The 20,333-nt window shown below is 46.3% G+C and overlaps 1 protein-coding gene across 9 annotated transcripts in view; it reads left to right on the forward strand.

The window, feature by feature from the left end:
* The first annotated feature begins 19,990 nt into the window (after positions 1-19,990).
* Positions 19,991-20,333, forward strand: part of Snrk (SNF related kinase) — a 53,552-nt gene continuing 53,209 nt past the window's right edge. For 6 of the 9 annotated variants that reach the window (XM_029482108.2, XM_085828208.1, XM_029482105.2 and 3 more), the window contains exon 1: positions 19,991-20,118. The gene's annotated coding sequence lies outside the window, so the exon portion shown is untranslated. Of the gene's footprint in view, positions 20,119-20,149; positions 20,214-20,333 lie in introns of those variants that run through there. The other 3 variants (XM_021171625.2, XM_029482109.2, XM_029482103.2) reach the window with 3 other exon arrangements.

The following is a 20,333-nucleotide window of genomic DNA, read 5'->3' on the forward strand; positions in this document are numbered from 1 at the left end:
GGAAGTCCAAACCCAGGTCCTCAAGCTTGTAAGTCAAGCATTTCACTCACAGAGCTATCTCCACACCTGTGCCCACAGCCTCCACACCTGTGCCCACAGTCTCCACACCTGTGTCCACAGCCTCCATACCCGTGCCCACAGTCTCCAAACCTGTGCCCACAGTCTCCACACCTGTGTCCACAGCCTCAAAACCTGTGCCCACAGCCTCCACACCTGTGCCCACAGCCTCCACACCTGTACCCACAGCCTCCACACCTGTGCCCACAGCCTCCACACCTATGCCCACAGCCTCCACACCTGTGCCCACAGTCTCCATATCTATGCCTACAGTCTCCATATCTGTGCCCACAGCTTCCATATCTATGCCTGCAGCCTCCACACCTGTGCACAAAGCCTCCTAACTGATCCCTAGCTTCTCTTATACCCCCTCCAGCATCTACAAGCAGAGTAATCCAAACATGGAATGGTATTCCGTTGCCTACAATTCTTCTATGAGCCCCTAGAACACAGTCAGATGCTGTCAGTTGAGCTGCTTTTGCTGATAGATAAGGTCTCTCTCTGTTTCTTATCTGCCCCACGTGACTCCTACCCGCATTTGGCTATTGAGTCCTTGAAATATAGGTAGTGTGCAGTATTGAATTTTTAAACTGTATTTTTAACTAACTTCAACTCTGTTGTCACCCATGACTCATGGCTACCACATCAGATAATGTGGGTCTAGAGGATTTAACTGGAAACCTGGTGTTTCAGGCGTGATTTATCCCTTGCTAGCCAAGCAGCCTTAGGTTTTCTTGCCAGGTGGGAATTCCAGCTTTAAGAAGTGGTTTACAGCTTTCCAAATGCTGTACCTATTTTACACCAGTATGCATTTGCATCTGCTTGTTTGCCCTGCCTGGAATGTTCTCTCATCTTGCCTAAACTCGCCTGCAAGCTTCCTGCTAGCCAAACTTCAGGATGTAACGCCCATAACTCCCCTGCTTATCAAGCCTTACTCATGGCTCTGCCCTCCTCAAGCACAGTCAGGATACTGATGTGTTTCTCAATTGGATCAAGCCTCAGCTGGGACGGGAGAGCTTGTGCAGCCTGCAATGTGCTTGCTGTATAAGCAGGAGGACTTGAGTTCAGATCCCCACAGCCATACAAAAGCCTGCGTGGTATCATGTGCTTGTGGTCCTAGCATTAGGAAGGCAGAGATCAGAGAGCTCTTGGAATCACTGAGCAGTCAGTCCAGCTGAATCGGCTGAGAGGTCCAGTGAGAGTCCCTGTCCCAAAAAATAAGATGGCCAGTGCTTGAGGGAGATGATTGACACTGAACATACAGACACACAGACACAGACACACAGACACACACAGAGAGATACACATACACTCTCACATACCCATACATAGACACACATAAATATACACACACACACACTAAGTCATACACACACTCTCACACACAGAGAAACACAGAGATATGCACACACAGAGCCACTCACACACACATACACATTCTCACACACAGAAAGACACACACACTCACACACACACTCTCACACACAGACATACACAGAAACTCACACATACACACACAGATGCACACACATACACACACTCTCACATACATAGAAACACAGAGATATGCACACACAGACACACACACAAAGACACACACACATACACACACTCTTACACACAGATGAACACACACAGAGATATGCACACACAGAGCCACTCACACACATGCACACTCTCACACACAGAGAGATGCACACACTTACACACACACACACTCTCACATACAGAGACACACAGACACTCACACATACACACACAGATGCACATACATACACACACTCTCTCTCACACACAGATACAAACACACACAGACACACACACCTAGAGAGAATGAAGCCTGTGTCTTACTCACCTCTAGGGTCTCTTAAAACTATGTGGGTTTGGACCTCAGCAGGCAGTCATGAGCCATGGAAGTGGTGGGCATATATGATTGTAACTTCTAATCCAGCCAGTCTTAGGCGTCTCCCTTTGTGTGACCTTGGGAATTTGGAGAAGCAGAATGAACAAATCCTCCTCTTTCTGACCCAGCTCACACTCACACATACAAACGGATTCATACCTTCCAGAGGCTGATGGGAACTTCCAGGGTGTGACAGGGCCAGGACAAAGGCCATGTTCATCACACAGAGGCACATTTCTGTTACCTCACCTCCAGCTCGCTGTTTCCCCAGCCTGCCATTAAATTCAGAGCCCTTAACACCCTCAGAAATCCCCTGAGCTGTTCTTGGTAGTTGGCCAAGCGGCCACCTTCAGCTTCAGTTCTGAGGCCCAGTGTACAAAGCTGTGATTACAGCTAGACAGAAGACCACTAGACGCTGTGTTGTCAGTGTGACTGGCAGTGTCAGGAGCTTAGACCTGTCCAGGAGAGCAGACTCTCACCGCTTCAGCCAGAGTGACGAGGAAAGCCAAGTGGCTGAATTCTGGGCCATCTACTGACTAGAGGAGGCATGGTAGATTTCCTGGGAGAATCCAAGGGATGTTTGGGAGATACATGGAGATATGGCAGGCTTTGTGGCTCTATTGCAACCATTACTGGTTGAGGTTATGGCTACTTAGGCAAATATCCCTTAACTACACCATGACCTAAGAACTTCCTTCATCTGTTCAACCAAGGACCTCTTGGTGGAGAACCATGCCAGCACCTTTTCGGCTCTCAGTTGTGCTCAGGTTGTCTCCTTCCAGGTTTGCCCTTTTGCCTTGTCTGAACAGCATTTATCTGTGGTCATTGGTGCTTAGCTTAAACTCCCCTCCCTTTGGGAAACCCTTCTTAATACCCTGACTCAGTGTCCTGGACCCCTGGCCTGTATCTCTTAGCACTTACCAGATCTGTAATTGTATGGTTACTGATAGGTCACTCAAAGGAGCCTCTCTTCCTTGCTATAAAGGCTGAGACAATGCCTGTCTTATTTATGTATACATTTCATAGGGCAAAGCACAACCATCATAAAAGAGGAGGGAGGAGGGAGGGGCCCAGGGAGTAAAGGCGGGCAGGTGGGCAGGTGGGCAGATGGGCAGGTAGACAGAAGGGCAAGTGGGCAGGTGAGCAGGTGGGAAGGTTGAGGAAAGCAAGTAGGCAGGTGAGGGTGTGGACAGGTGGACAGGTGGGCAGGTGGACAAGTGGGCAGATGGGCAGGTGGACAGGTGGACAGGAGGGCAAGTGGGCAGGTGGGCAGGTGGACAGGAGGGCAGGTGGGCAGGTGGGCAGGTAGACAGGTGGGCAGGTGGATAGGTGGGCAGGTGGGCAGGTAGACAGGTGGGCAGGTGGACAGGAGGGCAAGTGGGCAAGTGGGCAGGTGGGCAGGTGGGCAAGTGGGCAGGTGGGCAGGTGGATAGGTGGGCAGGTGGATAGGTGGGCAGGTGGACAGGTGGGCAGGTGGACAGGTGGATAGGTGGGCAGGTGGACAGGTGGGCAGGTGGGCAGGTGGGCAGGTGGGCAGGTGGGCAGGTGGGCAGGTGGGCAGGCAGTGTTTCCTCTATATACTCCCTGTGGTGTAAAGGATGTGCTTGACCTTACTTATGCTCTTTGCCTTTTAAAGGGGGAAATAACAAATGGCCTCTTCAGGCCAAATACTAGAGTTCCAGGATCCTGCCCTTTGGTTGAGCAAGAAACCACGGCTACGTTTTAGCCATCTCCTCCCCACAGCCTCACAGCTGATCCTCTGCAGATCAGACTCCCCATGATCCTGGCCAAAGACAATTCCAGTGGGTTCCCTCTCTTCCCCCATCACCAATGGAACAGTTGTGCACACTAAACTTTATTCTACAGCTGAAAAAAAAAATCAAACAATATAACCACAATGTTTTCTCAGTAGCTTGACCTTACACTTGGGCACACATGAGGTAAAATGGGGCACAAAGTCCATCCCTGTGCGCCTTAGATGAGCTGCTTGTGCAAATACTGGCAAAATCTAAACAGGTTTTGTGGTTTTGTTAACAGCATGTACCACTGCTAATTTCTTAGTTTTGACAAATGTTCTATAGTTACATAAGATGTTGCCATCAGGGGAAGCCAGGTGAGAGGAAATGAGAGTTTTATTATGCCTGAGACTTCTATGTAAATCTAAAATTACTCTATCTAGGAGAAAACTTAAGGAATTTTACATCTCTGGGTAGAGTCATGACTGCTACCTTTAATGATTTTCTTACTCCTTCACTGTTTTCTATAATTGCGTATATTTCTTTTCAAATCAGAAACAAATAAGTGATTTATTTAAAATAATTAAATAGCGTGCTTTAGGAATTGTGTGTATGAACAGTTTTGTTTTTAATTGAAGAAACATTTAAAATCAAATTGTAAGAGACAAATGTAATAACCTGTGATTTATTACCACAGAACTAGAACTGCAGTCAGGCATGCAGCTATTCACACGCAGGTGCGATTCTCTGATGCTGTAACTGGAGCTGGGTGGTCAAATATTAACGCAGGTGTCAGCTTATGGGCCTAGCAGGTGTGATTAAACCAGATGGTACGATGATAATGCCCAAATGAAAAGCCCCCCTCACACCCACACGACACAGCTGCAGGGTAGTTGGACGTGCTTCTGATATGTCACCCCTTCAAAATGGTCCAAGACTCTCAAGGTCCCTTCTTGAAGTAATACAAGCAACAAGCAACTGCTGGGGAGAGGACGCTCTTCAGAGGAGCTGTCTGCAATAGGGGCAGGGTGGGGAGTTCCTGGCATACAGCTTTTGTGACTCATCATGCAGGCTGGGATATGGGACTTTAAAGAAATGCACATGCCTTTGAGGCTCTCTCTGTGTGTGTGTGTGTGTGTGTGTGTGTGTGTGTGTGTGTAATGTAACCTTGATAAATTCATTACATCACTAAGCTAGACTTGGGTAGAATTGTTCCACTGGTCCCCTACATCTGATCTATCTACCCAGGAAAGCCACACAATACATGGTCTGATGGGAAATGGGGAAGGTCTCTGTGCTTCTGCATCCCCAGAGCTCACCCACAAGAGCTGCCTGTGGGAGACTCCAGGGAGCTGCCCAGGGGCAGCCAGTGCTTTAATGGGGCCTGTTGCTTCGACAGCACTCTGTGAGTTTGGATGCCAACAGTGACTGGAGTCATCTCCTGCAAAGTAAAACAGAGAAAGGAGTGAACTCTTCAGAGTCTGGAGAGTCTAAGAACACCAAGGCTTTACAACGCCCTTACCCCATCCTCTCACCCTGACTATAATCCTTACCCCTTTCTCAAGGAGTCCTCTACAGTTGTGTGAGCTGGTCAGAACCCTGCTAAGTAGAAGCTTTCCTCTTCTACCAGTTTGATCAAAGTACCATTTTACATAAAGAAAGGTGATGCTGGTGGGGCCCATGGGGCTGACTGATTATTCTCTGCTGTGCACAGCAGCCCCTAGGCTTTCTGGGATTTGAGAGTAGATTTCAGTAGTCAGAGAGAAACCAGAACGACATTTTTCTTTTTGGGGAGTATGAGGACTCTGTTTCCAGGAAGCTGTAACCTTGCAAGGATAGAGACCATGAGCTACTCGTTGGACCCTTGTGCCTGGACCACAGCTTTAGGCCTCTCGGATCCACCCTACACACATCCACTCTGGAATGCTGGCATCCTTTTCTCCAGAAAGCCTCTATCAGTAGCTAGTGTGCTGAGTACCAGGTTCTGAGCCCAATATTGCTTTTGTCCCTCAGCTTCACCCCTCGGCATTCTCGCTATCCCGTTTATCAGACCCATCCACCGGGGATTCCTCGGTACAGTTCCTCTGTTTGCCCTCCAACACAGCTGCCCCTCCTCTTTCGAGTCTCTCCTCACAGATTACTTGCTGTCCATTTGGAATCCTGCTTTAAGTCAAGTTGTACAGACTCCGAGAACCTCCAGCAGCAACTTATTAGAGATACAGGATCACAGCCCCGACCCCTGGACCCCATCCCACAAGAATTATACCTCAACAAGACTTCTGAATAATTTGTGTGTCCTACACTGCAAAGTGAAGCTATTGAAATGCCTAAGCCTGGTACCAGCAGCTGTAAGATCCAGCTGCTCATCACACAGGCTCCTGGGATCTGCTTGCACACGGAAACATCTGAAAGTAAGACGAAGGAATCTGGAGGGGCAGACGTTCCTATGCGATTGCTTTACTTTCATACACAGGAATGGGAGAAATGGCGCGGAGGTTAAGAACACTCCCTGCTCTTGCAAAGGTCCTGGATTTGGTCCCTAGCAACCATTTTGGACGGCTAACAACCATCTGTAATGTCAGCTCCAGGGGATCGTGTGTCTTCTTTCGACCTCTGCAGGCACCTATATGCAAGAAGTGCATATACTCACATAAGGAAACACACACATATACATAGGTAAAGATAAAGCTAAACTTCATAGACAAATATAATTTTACAAGAAAAGAGATGTTATATAAAGATAAGTTACTACAATAAATATATTTAATAAATCAATTGATTATAAATTTTAGTATATTAATCATGAATTATTAAACATTGTCATAATGGGTGTATATAAGTATTGGATATTTTATGTGGTGATTTTATTTTGTACATGAAATATTGTATTTCGTGTATTACAACATTTCCAAGATGGCTGACTTCTCATTTGGCCTCCCTCCCGTCCTGCTCCATTGCTGGTCTGTTCCAGGAGCATTGTTGGTTGATTTGCACAGATACACACTTCTGAAGAGATCCTATATGAATGCATGGTTACTTTGTATTGAGTATTTGTATTTGTTCTTAGATAAATGGCACTTGTGGTATTATTATGAAGTTTCCTTAGCCAGTAGTATGCTCTGAGGGTCTGTTTACCTTATTACTTCCTGCTGTGTGATGCTCCCTTGGATGGGTAGGTTAGGTGGAAACCATTAGCTAGAGTTTGGTTTTGAATTGTCCTGTGTCTTGGACATGGTGTTGGACTCCTGGAAACCTCATGGGTTGGGGACTAACAGCAGGTCTCTAGTCACTGAGAGTCCCCTCAAAGGGAACTTTGGAAACCTGGCCTAGTCCTCTCCTGCATTTCCCCACTGAAAACACTTTGCCAGGCACTTTGTACTGCAAATGTGCTGCCTCACCTCTGGTGCAACAGCAGTGGGGCCAAGCAGGACCTCCAACACTGAGAGCCAAGATAAGCCCTGACTCTCTGTAAGTCAATTATCTGGGGCGTCTGTCACGGTGGAGGAACGCTGACTAACACCGTGGGGATTTAGGTATTTACAATTTTCCCTGATTGCACAAGCAACGCTCTAGTGAATGTGCTCAAACACACCTCCTTGCGCCAAGGTATGTGGGTTTCTTTAAGGTTAAGAATGGGACAGGCTGAGTGGAACTGCTGGTTACAGAGGTGTGAGTGTTCTGTGTGGCGTGTGAAACAGCTGCGGCCCTCAAATCTCCTATCTTCCGGTCTAATTCTGGTGTTTTGGGGCTGAATATTGTGTGCTGGCATAATATTCTGCTTCTGCTCCAAGGCCGTTTAGACTCAGTCCATAGGATCAGGGAATGCTCTCACTGGCCTCTTCGTGTTCCCCAGGACTCCAGAGGAGCAGGGAGTGCTCACACTGGGCCTCCTCATGCACCCTAGGAACCGAGGCCAGACAACAATAAAACCAAGTCTGTCCTAGTCAGTGTCTGAGCCTGCCTTTGCGGTTCTCAGGGGCCAGGGACCCAACTGCAATAAAGCTACCTGAAAACTGGTTTAAGGAGCTGGAAAGATGACTCAGTGGCTACAAACACAGACTGCTCTTACAGAGGCCTGGAGTTCTGTCTCTAGCACCCATGTCAGGCACAACTACTGCTGTGACTCCAGCACCAGGGGGCTTCTACACCTCTGACCTCTGTGGGTGTGCATACTCCCACCCAGAAATACACATGTATACATAATTCAAACAATACAAAGAAATCTTTAAAAGAAAAAAACCAGACTGAATTTTGTTTTCAGTAGTGGAGGACAAATCTGGAACCATTCAGAGGCTTGACAAGCACTCTGACCTTGAGTGATATTCCCAAACTTTGGATCTTCCATGCAGGGTCTCCTGGGATTACAGGCATACACCACAGCCCCTGGCTTTAAAGGCAGTTTTGACCTCCACATATATATAGTGGTCTCCCCAAGAATTGTAGAAAAGCTGGTAAGATTTGCACTGTGGCAGCCCTGTATACAGATACATACATTTCAGGAGCTTTACCTGGAGGCTTCTAGCAGTGTGAGTTCCTGCTGCCACATACAAATTTCTGCACAGCTATCATAAATGCTATTAAAACAAAGTAAAAAGCAAACAAGCCATTGCTGTGCTCATGGCCCTCAGGTGAGCTTGTGCTCAGGACTCAGCATTTCAGCCTCTGACACAGAATGAAAGGACAGGGACCTGATGTTCATTTCCAGAGAGACTTTCCTCCTGGTTCTCTGGGACCACCATGCCATGTTCCCCTTGGTTCTCTGGGATGACCACCATGCTACGTTCCCTCTGGTTCTCTGGGGTCACCACACCATGTTCCCCCTGGTTCTCTGGGGTCACCACACCATGTTCCTCCTGGTTCTCTGGAGCCACCATGCCATGTTCCCCCTGGTTCTCTGGGGTCACCATGCCATGTTCCCCCTGGTTCTCTGGGGTCGCCACACCACGTATCCCCTGGTTCTTTGGGGTCACCATGCCATGTTCCCCCTGGTTTTCTGGGGTCACCATGCTATGTCCCCCTTGGTTCTCTGGGGTCACCACGCCATGTGCTGAGTTTTAAGACAGTCCTGATTCTAGGCTTTTCAGAGACTCGGTTTAATTTTTTTCCCTTTGACACTTTTTACACAGAGAAAAATGTGTGACTTTTCTTGATGAGCAAACAGCCAAGGTGTTTGGGAAAGGCTCATCACTTTTCTGGTGGCAACACACTCTAACCAAATTAATTAACAGATAGAACTTTAAAATATCACCTGACCTATATAAACTGCTTCTTATGTCCTCTCCTGACAAGGACAATACTAGCTGGGAACGTGATGGCTACAGAGCAGGGACGTGGCATGGAAGTTCAGAAGGGAATTTGGGGACCATTCTCTTACATCCACACCCCACTTCAAATCCTCCTACAGCTCTATAGTATATAGCATATATAGTATTTTTATAATTATCTCCCTTTGGACCTTAATGTCAATGTTATTTTAATGCATTTATACCTCTATATCTCCTGTCTTCAAGTTTTCCTACCTTCTAGACAGTCTCAGAGGGACACTGGGACAGGAGCTCAGCTGTGCTCTACGAGTAACTAGGAGTCACAAGAAGCAATCAGTTTCCTTCTCTCCACCCTAGTTTCCTTTCCCCACGTCTAAGGGCACAATGACTTCTTTCCCACCTGTCTGCATCTATGATGCTGGTCTGTTAAGTTTGAACATATGTATGGAGCTGTGGACTCTGTGCTGTGCACAGTGAAGAAAGGTGTAAGGTGCAGAGGTAATGAGATACCCAGGATCCTGCCTGTGATGGTTGCTCCAGACTGTCACTTTGAGGGGCTTTTACTTCCAGTCATGTCTGTGAGGGAATTTCCATGAAGTTTATCCTAAAAGGGAAGACACACCCTGGGTGCAAATGGCACCGTCCCATGGTCCGAGGAGACAGGGAAAGCCCTGAGCACTAGCATTCTCTTCTTGAGGTTTTCTGACTGCATACACGAGTGAGCAGCCATCTCACCACTGCGACTGCCACGAAGGACTATCTCCTTAAACCATGATCTAGAGCAAACCTTTCCTTCTTCAAGTTGCTCTGGTCAGGTATCTGTCATAGCGACAAGATAAGTAAGTGATGCTCCACCCTCACGAAGTCTGTCTGCTGCTGCCTATGCATGCCTTGCAGAGCCAACTGCTGAGGTGTCAGTCAAAGGCAGTATGTATGGTACGTGCGCTTGCTTATGGGGACACTTCCCTCTCCATCTCTAATTAAAAGCCTTTAAAGTTCTGCACTGTGTGCTGACACTTATGACAAGTTGGCATCAGTTGGACTGTAATCTAGTAGACGCTGAGAGTTGTCATGCCTCGGTGCTTAGTATCATGGGGTAGCTGGCTCTGAGCCTTGAGAACAGCCTTAAGTCCTTGAGTCCCATGATCCCCCAGTGGCCTTGGAGCTGGGACAGGTACTGTAAATGTTCATAAAATGGCAGTTGTAGCCGAACAGGTGCTATCCCACCAAACTAACAAGGCGTGACTGCTGAAGTCTGGAGAAGGTAGTTTTTACCACAGTACTGGTTAGAACTCTTCAGCCTGGGTATATAATCATGGGTTTATAAACAGCACAGTCCACGTTCATTTAGGCTGGTGACACCCCTTCCTCCCTTAGTTTACATCAGAAACAGAAAGCATGGGAAGCTCTGGATTGGGACATTTGATTGATTTGGTTTTCTGTGGGCTTAGACAGAGCTCAGAGCACATAAACGAGAAAGCAGCTCTGTTTCTGTCCGGTTAGGTTTGAACATGGTCTGTCCCTTCTCTCTGGTCTGAGCCCACCCCAAGTGCTCTGTTACCTTGAATAGCTGAGAGCCTAGTGCCAAGGATGTGCCGGGTTGTCATGAATAATCTGGCCCTCCACCCTTTGCATAGTGAGCTCTAATAACTAGCACCAGGTCCAGGCAACGGGACCTTGTTGGGAGAGGCTGAAGATTAGGATCAGAGTTTAGTCACCCTCTGGGGAGTCAGGTTCCCATGTACTCTAAGGTGGCAAGCGTTAGCCAAAGAAGGCTTGGCTTCCAGTCTTTGTTCCTATGGCTTCTACCCTTCCTCCCAGCATTCCTGACTTTTTTAATGATTTACTGTTTACTTTTATTTATATGTCTTTCTGTGTGTGAGGAGTGTTGCCGCCCTTGGAAACCAGAGGTGTCAGACCATCCTGGGGATGGAGTCACAGGCTGTTGTAACCTGACTGGTGCTGTCACTAGGGAACAAACTTCAGTCCTCTACAAGAGTAGTGTGTGCTTTTAGACTTCCCCCTCCAGCCCTGTCCTGGGTTTTAAGGCGGGGGGCTGGGGCGGGGGGAGGAACTAGCCAGTTGCTCATTCCAGAAAAGGCAGCTTCTTGATGAAAGGAAGATGAAGAGGGAGGCTGGGTCTGGCCACAGAACGCAGGCCTTCTTTCCTACCAGACCCTCCAATGGCTTTTGGAAGACTATTACAGTATCTCCCCTTTAGCATAACACCTTTAAATTAACACCTGTGGACAAGACTTCTTTCTTAACAAGTAGTGTGGTCGAAAGTTGGAGGTCAGAACTACTGGATTTTTGAACTTCAAAATTATTCAGTGACTCAGTCCATTCTCTAAAATGTGTTTAATTCACTGTTACCAAGTGCAAGGCACCAGGGCTATAGAGGTGAAGTGTGGTAGGTCCTACCCTGGTGAGGAGTTCACAGGCTATAGAGTAAGTTCACTGGAGGAGCTGTGGCAGCCGGCTTGCAGTGTGTTTTGAGGACAGAGGGTACAAAGGAGGTCACTAACCCAGATGGAGAGTCATAGCTGTGATTCTGAAGGTTAAGACCCAAAGGAAACTAAAACCTAAGCAACCATGGTAAGAGACAGACGAGGTGAGTTTCCATCACTGTGGTCTTTGCCATTCATGGATTTCAGAAAACAGGCCCTTCCTGAGGGCAGATGATGTGTAGCTTGGCTTGAGTAATCAACTTAGCTCAGAGAAAGCCAAGGTGTTCTTATTGGGGTTGAAGTGAAGGGAGCATTAAAAAGGGGGTACACTCGGGGCTGGGAGAGGAAGGATGTCCCCATAAGAAAAGGCTCCCTGACTCTGGCATGAGATGCACAGGTAGCGGGTATGGAAGTAGGAGATGCTTCAGCAAGTTTTTGTTTAGGACCAGGAATTTCATCTGGGTGGGGTGGGGGTGGGGGGCTCTGCACTCCTTGGATATAAGACATGGTGACTTGGGTTTTTTTTTTTTAATCCATTCCCCAGTTTTCTCTGTTTCTAGATTTGACTCATCCCCTCTGGTTTAATTTAACTTGCTCTTTTCGTTCTGTAAACTAGATTTGATTCTTGGTTAGGAAATGGCATGTAGATACTGTGGGCTTTGATAATGTCCCACTTTAGGAGATAGGAAAACAAACAAAACTCAGAAAACAACAACAACAACAACAACAACAACACAGGTTTAGCCTGATCTAAGTTTTCTGGACAGTTCTGTAAGTTTTACCCAGTAGCTGGTGAGAGTTAATGACTAGGCTGCCATTTCAGGAGGTATTGCAAAGTGCTGGCTTTCTAATCTGTCATTCCTTCTGTCTTTAGTGCCTGAAGTTCTCCTATAAAAATTTCCTATGTGTGTGTATATGTACGTGTGTGTGTGTGTGTGTCTCCATGTGCATGTGTGTGTGTGCATGTGTGTGTCTCCGTGTGCATGTGTGTGTGTGTGCGTGTGTGTCTCCGTGTGCGTGTATGTGTGTACAAACTGTTTCCTGTTTCCTTTTTGGTCAACAGAATCTCCTTTACATCACTTGCCAGTCTTTCTGATCTGGCCATAGTCATCTTATATTTCCCTTGCATTTAGGGACAAAGAGTTCCCATGCCATCTTCCTGATGCAAGACTGAGACCTGGAACAGCCTGACAGTGCCTCCTTCCTGCTTACCCATGGCACACGGCAGCTCCTGTGCGTGCGTTGGTCAGCGTTGTTTTCAGCTATAGCTCAACACAACAGACAGAGTTTCTCACTTAGACTCAGAAAGTCTGGAGCAGGCAGCTGTCAGCATTTGTCCGGCAGCTCGTGAGGACCAGAGCCAGCACCACTTTGACTCTCCCAGCCTCTCTCAGTTTCAGGAGAGTAGCCCCAGTTCCAGGCAGTATGCCCACAGCCAGGGTGGAAGGAAAAGGGAAGGCCAGAGCCAGCAGCAGCTGTCCTTTTGTATGAGAAAAACAAAAGCTATTCCCAAACCTACTGCATCCAGCCCTGGCCCACAGCTGGATTCCACCTAGATATGCAGGCCAGGGGGAGGAAAAAAGCTGGGAAAGCGAGCAATTAATTATTCTGGTACCACATCCCAAGAAGACAGGGGAGTTAGTGTTGGTGGTAAATGTAGGGCTACTATTTCTGGGAGGTTGCTCTTAAATCCTGAATCAGCTTTCCTTATTCTGATTTTACTGGTTGTTAATTTTACACATCCTAATGCTTCTGGTTCTGAAGTAGGCAGGGTAGAAAGAACTGCTGGGGTTTGGGAGGTGGCTCAGTCAGTAAAGTGCTTGCCCTCCAAGTATGGAGGTGAGCTCACTCCTCAGTACTCGTGTAAAAGACGCCAGATGAGGCGATATGTCTTGTAACTGCAGTCATCTGAAGGCAGAGACTGTCAGATTATTGGGGCTTCTTGGTCAGACCTCCTAGACAACTTCTCACATTTTAGGCCAGTAAGGGATCCTGCCTAAATATCAAGGCAAATGGGACCTGAAGTCCTCTGGCTTCAGCATGCACACCTGCACGCACATGTGTACTGGCATGCACAGTCATGAACTAGAAATGAGTAAAGCTGTATTTGCAAGGTTGCCCTTAGGAAATGAGTCTAAATGTTTCAACACTTGTGCCCAGATGGTTCAGCTCAGTTCTGCTCACTCATCAGATGCCAACTCCAACCACTGGCTCTGCATCCACAGGCATCCTGTCACCTCCTGTCAGTCATGAGAAAGACCAGTCTCGCTTTCGTCAAGACAGATACTACCTTGGAGCTGCAGTGAGCCCTCAGGATGACAGAACATCTAACGATCACGGACTCAACAAGGGTTGCCCAAACGTCACACCGTTAGCCTTCCTTCCCTCAAATCTGGTTATTAGAGTACACATGGGGGGCCCATGGCTCCAGTGGATAGGTAGCAGAGGATTACCTTATTGGGTATCACTGAGAGGGGAGCCCCTTGGTCCTGTGGATGCTCAATGACCCAGGATAGGGTAATGTTGGGGTGTGGGTGCTGAGGCAGGAGTGGGTTGGCAGGCGGGGGAGCACCTTCATAGAGACAGGGGGAACAGAGAGGGGATAGGGGCTTTGTGGAGGGGAAACTGGGAAGAGGGATAACATTTGAAAAGTCAGCGTCTCATTAGCTCAGGATGGCATTGAATTCACTATGTAGCCTTAGAGTTAGTTGTTGATCCTCCAGCCTATGCCTCCCAGGTGCTGAGATTATAGACATGTACCACCATGCCCACCTATGTTATATATTGATTTTATATTGTTGAATAACAAATTTCCAGACTTGGTAGTGTAAAAACAGATATTTGATGTTTTTGTCTCACCAGGCTGACTGGGCTCTGAGGCTCCAGAAAGAATTTGTTTCCAAACTCATTCCAGTTGTTGAAAAAAAAAAATCGGTTCCTCTCAGCTGCAGGAATGATATCATGTGCCCTGGCTCTTGGCTAGTGACCACATAGAGACCTTCCCCAGTCCCTTCCATGTGGCTCTTCCGTCTGTAGAGCAGTGCTACACAAAATTCTTCTTGTGCTTAGGTTTCTCCTTCTACCTACAAACCAGAGGCTTTCTATGTTTTCCCCCCTCTGTTGGAAGAGGAGCTCAGGATTACAGAGGTCTGTCATATAATTTCTTTCTCCACATTATGCAATCATAGGAGTGCCATATCATGTAAACAGGTGTCACTCATAGTTTAGAAGGAAGGAATGGATTATCGATGTTAGACCCTCAAACAAATCCAGTTATTATTAAAAAAATCAAAATCACCAAAGCATGTTCTCTGAGAAAGAATAACAAAATTCTATGGAAGAAATAACTGGAAAAAAAAACACCTCAAATATTGGGAAATAAGCAACAGACTTTTGAATAAGCCATGGGTCCTAAAAAGATCACACAGAAAAGTAGAAGTTCGTTGAAAGTACTAGAAGCAGAACCACTGCCCCTCAAAATGTGACGGTTGTAGCTAAGTAAAATGTCAAGGTAAATGTAGCCTTTAATGACCAACTCAGAAAAGAAAGGGTCCCAGAAGAAAGCAAATTGAACCTCTGATAGATGATAATAACCAGAAAGGAGATTGATAAGAGCACACACACACACACACACACACACACAAAGGACAAAACAATAAAAAGCAAAAGTTGGCTCCTGGAAAACAAAATTAAAAATCTTAGCTAGCGAGTAAGTGGTGTTGCCATCTGCCCAGCAGAGGTGAAGAGACTTGCTAAGAGATGGCTTTAAGAACAAATTAGACATCTTAAGTGAAGATAGCTTATATTCTCAGAAACAGACAAACCATCTAAGTTAATTTGAGGAGAAACAGAAAGTCAGAACAGAATAACTGAAGAAATTGAATTACTAATTAGAAGTTTCCCATAAGGAAACATCTGTGCCCTGGCTTTACTGGTGAAGATGAAGATTTGTCAAAAAAAAATTGAAGAAATAGTGACAAATGTTAACAAGTTTTCTCAGAAAAAGCAGAAGAGACACAAACTTGCTGATTGTCTGAGACCAGAGCCTTTGGAGGACAGCATGTGAAAACAAGCAAACCATTCCTTCTAAAGCATCGCAAGTCGAATCTAGCAACATCTAGACAGGATCAGGCTGGATTTATCCAAGGAGCACAAGATTCACTTAGCATTTCAAAATTAATGCTACACACCAAAAATAAAAGACAAAGACCATATGGCTGTGTGAATATACACAGAAAAATCATTTGACAAAATTCAATATTCATTCATGGTAGTACTCACAACAAACTCTGAAATTTCTCAACCGGATAAGAAGCCTCTGTAGAAAGGGCATCGCCCTTGATCGTGATGTGAAAAGTCCTCCCTTTCCCAGCTCAACATTGTGCTGGGAGTTATAGCTAGCCAGTTAAGGAAGCAAAAGAAACAAAGGCATCTGGATTGGAAACGAGAAAATGTCTTTAAGTGATATGTGTAGAGGTTTTGCAGGTCCAGAGAACTCCCAAATCAGACTGGAGTAGGGTAGCAATGGTTATCCCAGATAGTAGTGGGTTTCCCAGAGACTGGACTTTGAAACTGAGTATGGATTTAGAAGTATGAAAGGGTTGGAAGCAGAGGAAGGAGTAGAGAGAACAGAAAGGCAAAGGTGAGATGGTGTAAAACAGCAGTTCTCTTTCTGAGAAGTGGGGAAGCTGAAGGCACACAGAAACTACAGTGAACACCAGGGGTGTATAAGCTTTCACGGAGGCTGAGGTGGGAGGATTGTGAGTTCAAGGCCAACCTAACACAGTGTGAAGATGGTATGGGATGTATATAAACATGAGGAGGGGACAGAGACAGACACACAAAGAGACATGGAGACAGAGAGAAGAAAGTTAGATGAAGGCAGGGGTCAGGACATAACAGGGTTTAGTATACTATTTATATAGTGTATATACGTTTTGAACAAATGATTATTTGCTATGGGATTATAATGTGCATATAATTTTGAGGAGCATAAATCAAAGTTTGTATATATACTTTAATTTATTTTATGCACTGTTGCTCTCTTCAGACACATTTGATGCCCGGAAGAGGGCATCAAATCCCACTAAAGATGGTTATGAGCCACCATGCGGTTGCTGGGAATTGAGGACCTTTAGAAGAACAGTCAGTGCTTTTAACTGCAGAGCCATCACTCTAGCTCCAAAGTTTGTATATTTTGACAACACCATGTTGTGTTGTTTTTATACTATTATACTAATTTTATACTATTAGTGTATACTATAATAAATAGATTAGAACTTAGATCATTACGTTCCCAAATAAAAGACACAAAACCTTTATATTTATATTAAGCCTTCAAGTACTAGAGTTGGGCAGATATCAACCCTCTGTGCTATTTTGTTACTTCCCTGTCAATAATCCCAAGGTATCACTTGCCATGCTCTGCCTGATCTGCTCTTTCTCCAACAGGCTAACCCTCATGGCCATGTGCTCACGATCTATCTACCCCATGGTGAGTTCTTCTCCCCCTCTCTTCTCTTCCATAGTCCCTGCCTCAGACCTCAAGCTTGGAACTGAAGCCTTGCCTACCTTTCACAGGCTGTGGGCATCTTTATTAACCAAAACACAGATAACTTAGGGGCAAGGTTTATACAACAAAAGGTGGTATACATAGGTATACAAACTTTGGGGCTAGAGAGATGGCTCTGCAGTTAAAAGCACTGTCTTGGAGCAACCAGGTCTTGGAATGAAGTATTTGGCATTTAAATAGATAGGAGCACCAAACTAATCCACAACATACTCAGGTACTCACCCACACATATGCACACACATGAGTGTGCATGAGTGTACACACACACGCATGATACATGCATGTGCACACACATGCACATATGCACATATACACACATGCACACATTCATGCATGCACACACACATGGTCACAGCATCAATTCATATCTGTGATAAGAGAAGTGGGATTAACTGATGCCAGACAGTAAAGAAGGCAGCCTTTGAGGAACTCTTAAGGCCATGCCAGTGAAGAAGTATTTCTGTGAACTGGAAGGAACCCAGGATTTGTACATGCAGTAGAAAATTTACAAGTGTGTTAATGTACAAATGAAGAGTTGAAAATATAAAAGAAAAATCAATCATAACTCAAATATTCACTTTAGTGGATAATCACTATCTGTTGCTTTAAAAATGTTTTTTTAACTTTTTTTTTTTTTGTAACTGATGAAAAAAAAAATAATGCCTGGATAAGGTGAGCTTGTTAAACACACTGCTTTCTCGGGTCAAGAAGCAAATGATGATTCTTCACTAATCTGCTTGGTTCTCACATCTTGATCTAATTTGTTGCCCCTTCCTGATTTTCATCCAATAAAGGACTTCTTTAAATAGTTGCTACTCTGTTGCTTTTGAGATCTGAATCAGAGACTGTAACACAAGGCTGCAAGCTCCATCTTGTCATTTTGTAGCGTGTATCTAATTAAGGCTTCTTGCAGGTCCATAAAAAGACCCAATGTTAAGAAACCAGTGTGTATTAAAGAAAGCCTTGGGGAAGATCTGAGAAGGGGGTTTCTTCATTAAACTAAGCAAATTTGATTAAAAGTCAAGTAGAGTAATAATACCTTAATTTGTATTTAAATATTTTAAAATATTGCTCAAGCATAATCATATCATGTTAACTAACACATTGAAGGTGTGGGGCTAAAATTGGGTCATCTTCTTCCCAGCATCATCCCAGCCTTGAGGGAAACCCTATAGATAAGAAAATGGCTGGTAGCATTGCCTGTTCATCTCAGGAAGATAACCAAAGCATATTTCATTGAAATCAATTTATAAATTTGACTCACTTCAATGCATTGATTTGGTCAGAGTCTGAGTTACACAGTAGCAACATAAACCCCATTTCAAGGGCTCATGTGCTGTAGCCACTGTCCTGTGTTACGAATGTTCTTTCGGGGTACAAACTTGGCTACTGGACTTCCCTTGGGAGACCATTATAAGTGATGCTTTTATTCCTTCATTGGCCACAGTGTCCCTGACTAGTGACAGTTCCCAGAGGGCAAAGGTCTTTCAGCAAAAGAGCAGATTGTGCAAGACCTAGTTAGGAGCGGTTGCTCAATGTGTGTCTAAATTAGAATCTCCCTGGCAGAGCTTCTAAGATGGCTCAGCAGGTGGGGGTGCCTGCTGCCTCGATTGTTAATTCGAGTTCCATCCCTAGGATCCATGTGTTGTCAGACAAAGAGACAGAGCTTTCTCTTCTACAGGTTGACTTCTACATGGATGTTGTACATACACACACACACACACACACACACACACACACGTAAAAAAATAAGAAAGAGAGATAGGAAGAAAGAAAAAGAAAACATTTCCATGTCAAATGACATTGTCCTTTCATGATCCTAAATCAGGTGAGGCCAGCATGAGCAGAGGCCAATGCTGGGGTTTTCCTATGTGCACTTTGCTACCCAGGGCTAAAGCATTAGGATAATTGAAGGTCTAAGCACACATTTCAGCAGAAGATCGAGACCACCTTCCCATTCATTCTGCTTCCCAGCCATCTTCAGGCATGCGAAGTGGATGTTGTAGTATAAATAAATAAATAAATAAATAAAGGAAGGAAGGAAGGAAGGAAGGAAGAAGACTTGCCATTTTCTGACCAACAGAGATGGCAAAAGCCATTTAGATTTTTTTGTCCAGTCAGTTGAGCCAGGCTTGGACATGTAAGAAGCTCATTCTGCTTGTGTGTGTGTGTGTTTTTTTCTTCTTCTTCTTCTGTGGATGCAGGAACACAGAAGGAAAAGTAGGGGAGAGAAACCTGGCACCTGGCTTCTTTTCAGGAGCCTCAGAGGACTAGTCTCCATGGCTCATTATCCTTCCAGGAGATAGAGCTGGGAGTTCCCTCCCTCTTGTCCTGCCACCACTAACATCCCTATCTGAGTCATCTTGGAACAGAACCATGAACAGCCAAGTTAGTGCCTGATGTGTACTTCTCCACGCTGTTTCTCAGAGGCTGCTGGCCTGGCCAGTGTCTTTTGACTCTAGAGGTGTTGGGCTTTGCTTCTTTCTGCTTTAGTGGTAACAAAAGCAACAGAATTCTTCAAATGGATTCCCAGAGAGAAGAAACAGTAAAGAAATGTGTATGTATATATATGTGCATATGTGTATGCATGCTTGTGCATATGTGATATACATACATATATATATGCACGTGCATATGTATATTAATTTTGCTGTCTCCCATTGCTTCAAACTAGACAGGAGATAGGGTGAACCTTGATGGATAAAGTGTATGTGCTCCTTGCCCTCAGCCCCAAGATCTCCTCAGATATCCCCTGAAAGCTGTAGCTCTAGCTGCTATGCCTGCTGCCGCTGTCCATCGTCCTGGTGCTTCCTTCTGTATAATCTCTATTCTCGGTGCCTGTGCTCTCCAGAGTAGGATGTGCCCAGGTCAGGGCCAGGACGCCCTCCAGCAGACCCTGAGCTGGCCTGCAGGTGCGCCCGGTTAACTCCGCCCCGCCCGACCCAAGGCCCCGCCCTCACATAAGACCCCACCCCATCGCTTTCGTCACGATGACGCAAGGCTCGCGCATGCGCAGCGCGGCCGCACCCCCGGCCGCCCGCTCGGTATTATGATTAGCCCTGGGTGCGGGGTTCCGGCGGCCGGGAGGGAGTTGTCGACGCCGCGGCCGCTGCGGACGGATGCCCGCCTGCCGGCTGAGGTAGGGCGAGCGCGGCGCGGGAGCGTGGGCCGGGTCTGCGCTTCTTCTCAGCGGCCGCCTTAGCGGGGCTGGGCTGGCGCCGCCGCAGGCGGAAAGTAAGTTGCGCGCTCGGCCCGGGGTGCCCTGCGCAGAGGACGCGGCCCGCGGCACCACCCCGGCCCCGAGCTCGCCCGGCCTGCGGGCTTCGCGCAGCCCGGCCCGGCCCGGCCCGGCCC

The sequence above is a fragment of the Mus caroli genome, unplaced genomic scaffold (genome assembly GCF_978045245.1).
Source record: "Mus caroli unplaced genomic scaffold, Mus_caroli_1 scaffold_11, whole genome shotgun sequence".
NCBI classification, from domain to species: Eukaryota; Metazoa; Chordata; class Mammalia; order Rodentia; family Muridae; genus Mus; species Mus caroli.